We start from the raw sequence: 11,554 nt of genomic DNA on the forward strand, positions 1-11,554 counted from the left end.
GAATCAGCCAGAAACATACACTTCCACCTATGTTGCCTGTTCCTAATTGAGCATTTGTATGTATCATCAATTGGTCACTTTTCCCTGTCATGGAATATAAGTCATATGACTTGTGACAGGGTTTAAGGCAGAACTGTGTTAAATAATGCAGCACCAAGAATTCAGTACTAGCACAGGTAACAAAAACTCCTCCAAGTATATAACTTTTACATATTTTGCCACTTGCTGACATCATGTCTCCCTTTGCACTGGTTCCACTGTCAGGTTATTTCTAAAGCCAGTCAGAAAAACTGCACTATTTTGATGTTTATAAGCAGTGTGTAAAGTCCCTGAGCACATTTTAGAAGACTGGTCTGGCCAATATAATTTTATACTTGGTGTTCTCTTATATCCTTCTGTAGGCATCTACTGTTGGCCACTGTTGGACACAGGATAACACAGGATACATATTGGCAACACGGACCTTTGGCTTGCTCCAGAATGGCCGTTCTTACTGTTCTATGCAAAAAAACCCTACACACAAAACCCTGTCAAACAGTAATTGAAAATGCTGAATGACAAGAAACAATGTTGTTAGCAAGAAACAATCCTGAAATCAAAATACTGAAAATCAACCAAAAGGAAAAAAGTTTTCATCGAAGTGACTTGGCTCCATTTTCCTCAGTTCTTGGCTAGAACATTTCCATTGATAGAGTTGCTAAGTGCATTCTATTTACAAATATAAACACTTGATTTTGATCAGCAAAAATGTATCAGCACACTTGAACAGTGTCAATGATGGCATAATTACACTCACAATTTCCTCTCTGTAATGATTTTTAAATGTCAGCAGTCATTTTTTGTCTAATTGTAGCCTGTATGTCAGCACTTCCTCTTAAAACAGCATGTTCCTCTCTGCTGGAATTTCACACCTCTCCACTCACTTCAGTGAAGATAATGAAGACGATATAGGGCTCCAGGATATTTTCACTCCTGTACTGTTTTACCACTTAACATCAAGCGGGCAGCATAAGGACTACTTAAAAAAAAAAAAAATTACAAAATTTGATCAGTTAGGCTCTAAATAATTATTTGATTTTAATCAACAGATTGAGAGGCAGTCTTTATTTTTCTGCCCCCCTGCTGGTACTTTCCTAATAACCTGTTTAAAACCATGGGCTCATGATAAAAATATTCTCACACATCTATAATGTAAACATCCTAGAGGAGGCAGCTTACCCTGCCATGCCAGTCTCTTGATCAGTTCCGTGTCTGACATGCTGCAAAAGCAGGTGACCCTTTCTCTTCAAAGGCAGCCTGTTTAGAGATGTTATCACTACAATCTCATGCTGTGACCTAGAAAGTGACTTTTGAAATGCTATTTTGCATGGTTCCAGGTATCTAGAGCCCACAGCATAACAAATAGGCACATCTGGACATCTGGAGTCTCAGAGCTCTCTTCCTCTTTCCATAGATCAGAGACCACATCATCAAGTGTATGAAAGTGGATCACTTGTGCATTGAGGTTAGCAGCAAACATTTTCTACTCATCTGAACATACACTGGAATTGGAAACGGGGACCAAAGAGGCCTCCTTCAATCCAATTTGCTTGCAAGTCATCTTCAGCTCTCTGATGATGCTTAGGCAATAAAGCTTATAATTTACTGGCCCATTTAGTATCAAAATAGGTGAAGAGCCATAAAGAATGCACACTGTGAAATCAAATAATGAAATAATGTTGAGATGTCTGATAAAAAATAGAATAAAACTGAGTATCTCTGATTACAAATACACACCCATCCAGAGATGTCTCAACTCTACTTATATGTCTGAATGGGTCCCCAGAAGATAGATAAATGAATAAATTTAATAAATAATATGCAGGTAGGTTGTGGGAGTGTTTTCTAAAGCCCATGGTAACATTTATTACGTGTCTCTGTGACATTACCAACACACGTGACAGATACACAACTGTATACGTGCACATAGGCACACGTGATAACACACATATTCCTACAACACAAATGCTGACCTGGTTCTCCTTGTGTTTTATGTTGCATTTTGTGTTCTTCATTTTTTCTTTTTTGAGTAAATTAGTGACTCAGAAATCTCGTGGAGCTGTTGGAAAGGGCAAGAATTTATTAACAATTGCATCCTGCGCACTTGTGAGATGTATCAGTGAGTAGAGACAACCTGAAAAGAGATGCTTCTGGGTCACCCCGCTGCAGCGAGATGTCCCCAGGGACCATTTCATTAAGGCAACAAAGCAAATGAAGGAAACTAACAGCCCAGCAATCAAGAGGAAAATAATCCAGTCTTTGAATACTTCTACGAGAAGAGTGCTGAAGTCAGCCAGACCTGCCATGGGGAACACAGTGGGTGCAGCTAGCTTGCCTTAAAAGCTGGAAGACTATGCAAAAGATGAGCCTAGAATACAAAGAGACATTGGTCTAGAACTTTCTCATTTTCATACCAAAGAGAAAAGTAGGAGCTATTAAAATTAATTCTAAATTGTATGTTAAATGCTTATAGCTATATTGAAACTTTACCACAAAAGTTCCTTTCCCTATGAGCAGGTTTCACTTCTGTGCACTGCAATACAAAGATGATCAACACCTCCTTGCCACACTGCTCAGCTAAAGCTAAATTCAGAAAAGGGAAGGCAAGGAAAGAGCCATTCCTGGAGTCTTCTGCAGTTCCAGGTGGTTTGTCGGAGGTGGTGAAAAGAATTTTCTGAAGGCTAATAAGGTAAAGAGGCTAATTTGAGGAGCAGGGCCATCTGTTTCCACAGAAAAGCAAAAACGATATTTTACACATTAGTGTGACCCTGTGTGTAATGCAAACCCCACGTGGAGTTACCTGAGCTAATTCTCAGTTACCCTGGTTAGGAGTTTTTGAATTTATTGCTGAGTCTCAGTACTTTTGTTTGAACCCCATGCTTTTTAATGAACTACAAAAGGCAAAATGCCTTTCATTCCCCCTCCCACAACATTTGAACCTGAGGAAATACACAAAAGGAAAGGGGAAATGGAGTTTGCCATTTCAATGGGCCAAAAGTATTGGATTATCGATGATACACACAGTAATTTTGTTTCTGTTTTACAACATTACACTTAAGCATTCCTATAGCTTCGAACAAATAAACACATGCTGCTGAGAGAATGACACTTTGTACATTTAATGGTGGTTGGGTTCAGCCTGTAAGAGCACAGAACCATTCTCTATACCAACAGAAACAGGTTTATAGCTTTTTAAAACAAGTCTGTTATGGCCTGTGCCATTTGGCAGATTAATCATGACTCAGTCACTGCACACAGGGCATTGACTTCTGCTGCATGTGAAGGCGTTTGACATCACTTAAAAATCGTGCCAAAAGCATTTCAAGTTGGCCTCTAAGAGAAAGATGCACATCAAATTAGAGACTACATCTGAAAACTTCAGTTGATTTGCTTCATATGAACTTGAATTGAACCTCAACCTTACAAAATAGGGCATATTAAAACATACAGACAGCTTAATGGTAACCATGACAACAGTACTTCCAAAAAACCTCATAAGTATAGCCAACGTTTCCATATACCATGAGGGATATTATGTTATTTTGTACACTTATTAATATCAATTCATGCTCTGTGGATTACATTTCATCAGTAAAAACTGTAAATTATGCAGCTCTTTTCAGATACTCTATTAATTTATCTTTATTTTAAAATATTTTTTTAGCTATTTTTGTGGTTTTTGTTGTTGTTTGTTATGTTGTTTGGGGTATTTTTTGTTTGTTTGTTTGTTTGTTTGTTTTCCCCTCCTACTCTGACAAGGTCCATAGGTCCATACAAAATGAAGTTGGTCAAAAGTTCCAAGTTTTGGGTACAACATGGTCTCAAAATATTATCTCAGTTTTAAAAGTCTTTCTTTTGGTAAAATTTGATGCTGTAACTATAGGTGACGTTCCAATTAACCACAATATTGGTTATAATTTTTTCACTTTTTTTTTTTTAATTGTGACAAAGAAAGACTTTTTTTGTTGATTTATTTTAGGAAGAGAGCTACCAATTTTTCAAATAGCTTATTACATTAAATGAGACTTTATTATGAGTAGATGTCTGTTACTTTTCAGTCCTTAAGGGACTGTTCTTTAGTTTGGTCTCTTGTTGGCACAGAAGTAAAATGCTTTATGTCTCATTTTTGTAACCCATTTCACCCCAACCAGGGTGAATTTTAATCCCCTTTTCTCTAACTAATTGAGAAATACAGCCCTTTCCATCACTTTGGACAGAAATATGTTATTTTGAAATACCCTGCCAAGAAGCATTTTCCTAAATGAGGATTTTCTAATCTTTAATTAGTATCACAAATACTTTTGCTGCCTCTACATTCCTCCAGTGAAAGGTTGTATAGAGCAAGTCACTGAATTCTGCATGTCCTACGGGACTGTGTGAGGAGCTACACACTCCCCTTTCACACAGTGAACAAAAGCCAAATTCTTCCTTTCTTTTTTAGGTCTGAAACACCAAAGCGAAAGGTGCAATACTGAGGGCTGAATACTGATGATCAGGCCTTCTTGGGTGGTATCAGGGTTAGGCTTGATGTACCTCTATAATTCATCTGCCATTATTTCTTTTGCTATCACATTGCTTTTCTGGCCTCATATATTTCCCTAATAACACAGCTACGGTGTTTACTATTCCTTTCAAGATCTAATGAATTGCAACTACAACGTCCTTTCCCCTAATGAGACCAGAGCACAAACAGTTCAGGTACTAGCAACCAGAAGCATTACACATACATATATAATTCCTATGTATTTTTATGTCTGTGTATAATTATACATATATATCCAATGTAGTCTGTTAAGTAGTGTGATATATGTGTTTGGGATCAGCCACTTCTATTATATAGCACATTTACGTGATAGCTAAGGTAGTCTTAGAGTACATATTAGCATGCATTAGTAATGCATATCACTCTCAGCTCACTGGTTACGAACTTTGTTAAGTTTCCCTAACTAGATCTGCAATTGTACCTTTTAATCTACTCTGTTTTGGGAATTAGACCTGGCTTGCACCTGGCCTCTCCTCAATAACTGTGCCTGCAGTCTCAGAATAGTGATATAAGTGAGGCTTACCCATCCTGCAGGAAGAAACCTTAAACGTTATCTGGTTTTTCATTTGTCTTGATTTCACCTGTCTGGAGAATCTGGTTGGCTTCTCCTTGGCTAAGGCCAGAGTGTAAGCTAACATGTAAGTAGCATGTGCCAGAATTTGACTGTAAACTGCTGCCCAAATTAGCAAAATTGTTATCAATGCAATTATGCAATTATAACAAATTGTCTAAAGTTGTAAAGAGACCTTAAAATATGGAACTTAGGCAGCTCTCCTGGTGTTAAACACAAGGCTCTATTTCTTACCTTTTCAAAATAAAGAGCTTGAAAAAGGAAACTTTCCTTGCCTGTTCCATTTGGCTATTCCAGAGTTTGTGGTTTAGGTTGGATTAATTCTCAGATAAAGAACTGACATATAGATAGAAGTTGTTAGATGTATGAATGACAGCTGAAGTAATGGTAGCATCTGCCTTTTACTGATTTTTTTTGGGTCTAAATTATCCTTTCCTTAGTGTATGGAACCTCATTCTGCTTTGGAGACAGCACGAATATATAACCCAGTAAATCCTACCTCCACCTGGATGCCTCCCTCCTTTCTTTATCTGGTATTGCATGAATACTAATACTATAAAGTTACTATGAGATAGCACTAAGGGCACAAATGCACCTGATTAATTGTTCTAGCAATGAGAAATTCAAAAGCAGTGACACCCTAGAGGTTTTAACGGACGGGATAATCATAGCATGAGCAATGAAGACCTGTCAAGCTGTCCTCTTGGTGTGACCCTCTTCTGGCTTTTCATTCAGCCCTGGCACTGGCCTTTTGCTCTCTCGGGACATGTCCTACTGCAATGGCAACCGTTTGTGCCTGCTGCTGGCACCATGTGTCCTGCAATCAGCTGCTGTAACCAAAGCCCATTCAAGCCACTGGGCAGAAGTCCAGCCTGGAACTGGCCATAGCACTGCTACATCTTTGGGTGTCACTAACACTAATTGAAATGGCAAGCAAGGCCTTTTCGTGGCTATCTAGTGGTGTCGTACTCCTTCCATTTTAAATGCAGTTGGCCCAAGGAAATGTGACGTTAAAAAATGTGACATTAAAAGCACTGTTAGCTGGGATTTGTATGAACTAGGATATGTAGAAACAGCAACCCATGCTAAGACAATATATTGCACATAAAAAAACTAAGAGCTACCAGTCGTGGAAGGTATCGCCATGTGTGGCTCTGTGCCTGTGCTGGCCAGGGCACAGTGCCACACTGACGTGTCTAGGATCCACACTAGCTGGGTTAGGGCAAAATCCAAGCTCTCTACAGTGAGATGCAAATTCTGACTTGTGGAGAATAGGGAGAAGAGAGGCTCCCTGTCTTACAGTCCTCTGAGAAAAGTTACTGCTTCCCCAAATGCTTAGGATCTTTAAGAGACAAGCAATAAACTGACTTATTTCTCCAGTAAATTGGGAAAACACATCCTTTACTGCTGCAGAGGTTCCTAAATGAAGCATAGCTGGATGGCTGCCAGTAAAGCTTTACTATAGTAGTTGGCTAGGGAACAAGGACGCCCTGGCAACCACGCTTTAGCGAGGATGCTGCATAATCTTTAACAAACTGTTGTGCACTAAGGCAGAGCGTAGAGGTGGGGGCAGAGGGAACTTCTTCCCAGAGATTTACATAGGAGTTGCTGCAGAGGAGAAGGTGAGCACTCTCCATTGATGAACAACAATGCTGGAGAGATTGAACAGTAGAAGTTTAAGGATAAAGAGCCTTCAACAATTTTGCAGGTGTACTTACTCTTTCGTGTACCTGCTTGAAGCCACAAAATGTGACAAGGTGCCTTTCCATCAGGGGATAGAAGATCTAAGAGAAGGTCATGCAGGCTCCTTTTGAAAATAACAAAGATTAAAGCTTATAAGGAGAAAGGGGGAAAAAGCTGGGTTATGAACTGTAATTGCTTTAGACTGCACTGGCATCTGTTTGATCCCTGATTTAGTTTTGTAGTTTCAATCCCTTCTTTTAAGTAAGCAAGCATGCATCAGTGCACTGGTAGTTAAGGAATAGTTATAGGTTTATCATAGGTACTGATGGTTTCACTTGCTGTGCTAAAAAGCTAGATCAGGTCACTTGTATGCTGAGGAAGCAAGGTAAGTTCTCTTCAGGCAATCACTGCCCATCATTTGATGACCCCACTCTAGGGTAAGGGTTTTAATGCTTTCATAAACCTAAACTTTTGAGGAATACACTAGAGGACAGACCATTGTCTGAAAGAAACCTGCAGAATACCATTGGTGTTGCAGCTATTAACTGAGGCCTTGTAAGCACGTTAGTTAATTCTACCTACTAGTGACAGCCCAAAATCTACACCAGGTCTTCGTGAAGTGCAGGTGAGGTCTGGTGACTTCTACCACCCTGCACATGCTTTCAGCTGGAGGTTCCTCTTCCACACTTTTGTGCAATAGGAACATCCACTGCTAAAGAGCAGATGTCCTTAATGTCACAAGAAACTCCAGCTGATTGGGCAGTGGAATAAACTCACAGGCAGATCTCAAGTATTTCTCAAAGATAGTGTAAAACTGATCATTTCATAGTATCAGTTAATATTTACGAAGTATCTTAATTTCCCGGAGGAATCACTATAAAGTTGCTGTAGACATTATTATTACTATAACTAACAGAAACAATATTGTATTCTATAATCTACACAAATACAAATACACAAATTGTTTTGTTTCTTAAGAGTACTTATGTCCTTTATACAATTTCTTGTGTATTTTTCTCTGTGTCCTCTGATTCACAGGAACTTTATAATGATTTGAAACATGGGTGGTTTGGGATTAGTTTTTACTGTCTGTTTTCATGCAGACTTCTATGAAGGGTTTGCTAATGAAACATGCGTGTGTTTGAATTAAACCCTTTAATGCTAGGGGAGGAGATCAATTTGACATGGAATTCAACTGCTGTTGTTTCTCTGAGGAGAAAAGGCCTGCTGGATTTAAAAGCATTTGAGTATATCTGTTTGACTGAACTGTTTCCAGTCCATGTCCTGAAGGGTTAAGAAAACAGAAACCCATAGTTTTACTGAGTTGTTGTTATGTACGTTGCCAAGGGAACTGTAGCTGGAATGTTTAAATGTGTTGTTTCTCCCCAAGCCCAGAGGAGTGGAGCTTGAGTGTCTTGGTGTGCCCTCATGTGTGCAATTATCCTCTATGTGGTAGAAGGACTTATGGAGCTGAATCAGACTAAATACTTGTTAGGGACACTAGGTAACATTCCTGCTATGCTGGATGGAGCAAATTTAGCATCATACTCATTACTTATGTGAATCACAGCCAAAAGCAGAAAAGGAAGTATATTAAAAGCCTTCCTTATTGCTTCTCCCTGATTCCCATGGACTTCTTTCAGTAATACACACTGTAGAAATTAATGATTTCTGAGGAGCCTTCCTTAAGATTTAGGTAAGAGAAATCATGAGGTTGACTGATCTTGACTCAGATATCTAGTATCTCTATTGTCTTACCTCATGTGTGATTTAACTTAGCTTTACTAGTGTAAAACTGAAGGATGTCATATTGAAACCAACTGTTTCAACAGAGGAGGCAAATTTTAGCCTTGTTTTCAGTTAATGGTTAGGCTCTCGCACTGTGAACAGACTGGTCTGCAGAAAGTCTAATTAAGCACTCTGCACTGCCAGATCAATTGCTGTAACAAAAATACATATCTATATATATCTGTAGAGGTCAACTGTGACTTAAATCTTTCAAGAAGCTGGGAACAACAAGGTCCAAACCCTCCCAAAGCCACCACCATGCCATCGTTCTCAAATGTCGGGCCTGTTCTACCACTACGCTTTTTCCATGAACAGGTGGCACCACCCAGTTGCGTCAAAACTAGCTAAGCAGCACTCAACCCCTAGTTGAGTCAAACCTTCTTCCAAGTGTAAACTGACCCATACTTTGACTGATTTATATATTTCTTCTGGTATGTAGGAGGATCTGCATTCAGGTGAATGCTTTCAGTTTTGTACTTGTACCTCCTCCTATCACTGAACATCAGGTTTTCAACACAGTCCAAGATAAATCTGTCTTACTATAATTTGAACCATTTTTTGTTCCAACGGACATGGAAAACACAGATTACCTTCTTTGCAGCTGCCCGTCAAGCACTTGAAAGCCCAATGCTTTCCCAAGGCATCATTTCTAAACACCTGATGAGTCTTGTTGCTTTCTCTGGTTCCTAAGCAGGACTCACATCTTGAGCTACGGTTACTGAAACAGACAAAGGTCTCCATCTTGTCAGTGCTGGGGCAGGTTACACACATTTTATCCATGCAAGTCCTATGCATACATCCTACTGTGAAGTTTCCTTTTTTGTTTCTGCCTCAGTATGAAACCATTGACAACAGGCTTACTTTCTGCATCCAGATAAAAAAGGAAGCTTACTCTTCAGCATGTCCTGCAGTCCTCATCCTCCAGTTGTCCAAACTGGGAGTACCTGAACTGCTAAACAAGGAGGAAGACTGATTCACATGATCTCAAAACTTCTTTCAAGCTCTTACGATTCATAAAACATAGGAAACCAGAGCCTTATGACCAATGTTAGTAAAAACCTGGGGATTCAATGCTTCCATCAGTGGTCACAGGCCAAGTATCCTATTTCCGCTATGGTCAGAACAAGTAGACAGTGCTGAATCTAGGCTGGGCACGCTGACAGCTCGCGTTTCCCAACTGTGATTAAACTGACTATTTAAAATAAAAGAACAAAGAAAAAAAGGCAGAGTCTTGTTCACTGATTTCTGTGGCTCTTTTACTCCATGTCTTTTGATACTGCAATGCAGAGAAGGGCAACTCACAAAGCATTAATTTTGAGGTTAATTCTATTACATACTTCTGTGTTTCATGAAACTCCTGCACAGGTTACTTTGACCAGGCATGTCTGCACACTTCTGAAAGTGTAATTGAGGGCAGGACTGAGGTGCATTGGCAGGAGCTGGACATGGCTTCCCTGCAGTCTCCTCATCTCAGGTTTGTACTTCATCACTCAGATTTGTCTAAGTTTTAATTTAAAATAGTCTCTTATAATTCTCTTTAGATATCTAAAGTCTTCTAAACTGAATGCAAAACAAAATCTCTGATATGAGCTGAGCCTGCTAGTTAAAAGACAAAGAAACTATAAAAAGCAGAGAAAACATAACAAAGCCCTGCACTCCTCAGACAAGTTTATCCTGCAAAGGGTACTAAACTCCAGAGGCCTAGCGATACACAAAGTGCTCCTCACATCTCTCTTTTTCTTGCTATTTGTAGCCACAAGGTAAGGATGACCAAAAATCTGCCTTTTCCCTTTTATTAGGTGCGGTAAACGCTTTTGTTTTGGTAGTGCTTCTTTTTGCAATACACAAAGTTCATTTTGAGTTTTTTGGGAGCTTTTTGTTTCCTGTCAGAGTGTGGAGGAGAAAGCAGTTCCCGTCTGTAAGTTATGCGCCCCTTACAGTGCCCCTTAGTTACACAGCGTAAAGAAAGGAGAAACAGAATCCATGGCATCGTGCAGAAATGCTGCACTATATAGTTTGCCCTGGTTAAACATTCCCAGAAAGGGAATAACAGAACGCTGCAGAGCTCTTGAGCGTCTTTTGGACAGGTGCTGCAGAGGATGCAGGCATTTAGGGTTAAACCGAAACAGTGCTGGGTTCAGGGCAAATTGGTTTTCAGATCTGAGCTACATAGATCAGAGTTATTTCCTGTTTGTATTACTACAACACTACCTCCTCCATACCTGAAATAAGTGGCATCTAGAGCCTTGAAAAGCAATACTTAACATCTGTGGGAGAACTTCAGTTTGATTTAGCTGTGTGCCCCAGTCTTCACCCACTTTTTTTGATCTTTGTCCAAACATCTTCAAGTATGTCTGCAAAACAAAGCTGAAAGTCTTGTATGTACAGATTTTTTTGTGGTATGTAGTTCTGTGATTTTTTGCCTTATGTTCCAGATATTGAGGGAGATATCAAACAGGGAAAACAAAACAAAAACACAAAACAAAACCACAAACAAACAAAAAAACCCCACCACAAACCAACCCACCAAAAAACCCAACAAAAAAAACCACAAAAAAACCAACAAAACAAAAAAGGAAAACACACACCTGCAAGAAGCAAAGGTTTCAGCTTTGGATCAAGTTTGGGATGGTCTCACTTTCTCCTCAGCAACCACCTTTAATTCGCTTTATCTTGCTCTAAAATTTTTGCTGAGGGAAGCTGAGAGCTGAATCTAGTGAGATCCTCACAGCTGCTCAGGCGTTCTGAATTAATACCTCATGGCTAATAGTGCCCAATCTAATGATAGAATGGATCACACCACTGCGTCTCGACAGTAGCTTATGTGAAATTCAAAGGTGCATTTGTAGTTTGTGCCTTGTGTCAGCTGCTTTTTCTTTGCTGCTGATATTTGAACCTTGTCCATCCCTGTGCATATGCTTTAAAGACCC

At 39.5% G+C, this 11,554-nt stretch overlaps 1 protein-coding gene across 1 annotated transcript in view; it reads left to right on the plus strand.

Moving 5' to 3' along the window:
- The window catches only part of IRS1 (insulin receptor substrate 1), a 314,426-nt gene extending 303,206 nt beyond the window's left edge, over positions 1-11,220 (plus strand). Inside the window, exon 6 of the transcript XR_010474710.1 lies at positions 402-11,220. The gene's annotated coding sequence lies outside the window, so the exon portion shown is untranslated. The remainder of the gene's footprint in view (positions 1-401) is intronic.
- The last annotated feature ends 334 nt before the right edge of the window (positions 11,221-11,554 follow it).

Source organism: Columba livia, chromosome 9, assembly GCF_036013475.1.
Source record: "Columba livia isolate bColLiv1 breed racing homer chromosome 9, bColLiv1.pat.W.v2, whole genome shotgun sequence".
NCBI classification, from domain to species: Eukaryota; Metazoa; Chordata; class Aves; order Columbiformes; family Columbidae; genus Columba; species Columba livia.